Below are 1,289 nucleotides of genomic sequence, written 5' to 3'. Positions count from 1 at the left end.
GAGCGGCGCCTGGGGGGGGGGGGGGGAAGGCGAAGGCAGCCCCGGGGTCTTCCTCAGCGCCGGGGGTGGGCAAAACCTGCCCCCCTCCCCCCCCCCAAAAAAATTCCCAAAAAACCTAGGTTTACCCCAAAAAATCAGTGTTGGCGTTGGGCAGCGCCGAGGCGCAGGCTGGCAGCGCGGGGGGGACGGGTGCTGCGGCGTGCTGTGGCTGCCCCGAAGGCTCACGTCTCCTACGTGTAAAAACAAAGGTGAGGCTCTGTCTCCAGTTATCCGTCTCCTACGTGTAAAAACAAAACTGAGGCACAGTCTCCAGTTATTCTCCAAATAACTCCGTGCAAATCCACATCTCGGCTCGCATCCGCGTTCGTGCCTCGCGTGCTTCTCGCCGTACGTGCGTATATATATTTGTTTTGGTCCTGAAAGCGTTGTATTAAATCAGTAGCGGTGGCGAGCTTGGTATTTAACAGCCCAACAGGGTTTGGGGTGTTACCCCCCATTGTCTTCGCTGATAATCTCCTGTCGGTGGTTTGATAATGGCTTTATTTATTGTTATTTTCTTGTCACAACGGGGCTGGGCTGAGCAGACACTGCAGGGGCTCATCTTGACGCGCGGGTCTCGCTCGGCAGGATTATCTCATGCTGCCTGCAAGATGCTGCCCAAACCTCTCCGGGGTGAAGTGTCTCGCTTCAAGCCTGTTTTGGGTTTTCAAATCGGGCAGGGCATTTCTTAGGAGCCACGACTGCAGGAGCAGAGCCTTGGTATCTCTCTCTTAATAACCTAAACTCTAATTAACGCTCAGAGGAGGAACAAAAGAGAAGTCGTGCAAACTGAAATGCTTGTCTGCAGTACGGTGAATTGGTTCGTTGCATGGGCACTGTGTTCTGTTTGTAAGATAACCCAGTTGATCGCTGGGGATGTAGCTTGTATTAAAATGGCTTTAATTATCACTGGTGAGACTGGCTCGTGCTGCAGATCAGCAGCGGGAAGTCTTCCCCTTTTACTAAAGGGGACATGAATTAAAATAAATTACATTTGAGATGCCGCTGACCTAAATTTGTAACCTGGGTGTAACGTCGTCTTTACCCTCCCTGCCCTTCAAGAGCAAAGGAGCCCAAAGGCTGAATCGATCCGCTGCCTCGCAGCTGGCCTCGTGAAGCCCCGAATCGGTGATGACGCTGCAGTGTCCTAACGATCTGCTTCATATCGCAACGCAGCGGTCACAGCCTGGGCTTGGCCCTTCTAGAGAGCCAAATCTCTGAGCTGGACGTTAACTGAAGAGTTAAGAGAG

This window comes from Aptenodytes forsteri, unplaced genomic scaffold, assembly GCF_000699145.1.
Source record: "Aptenodytes forsteri isolate BGI_AS27 unplaced genomic scaffold, ASM69914v1 Scaffold61, whole genome shotgun sequence".
Classification (NCBI taxonomy): Eukaryota; Metazoa; Chordata; class Aves; order Sphenisciformes; family Spheniscidae; genus Aptenodytes; species Aptenodytes forsteri.
Note: the sequence above shows the minus strand (reverse complement) of the source record.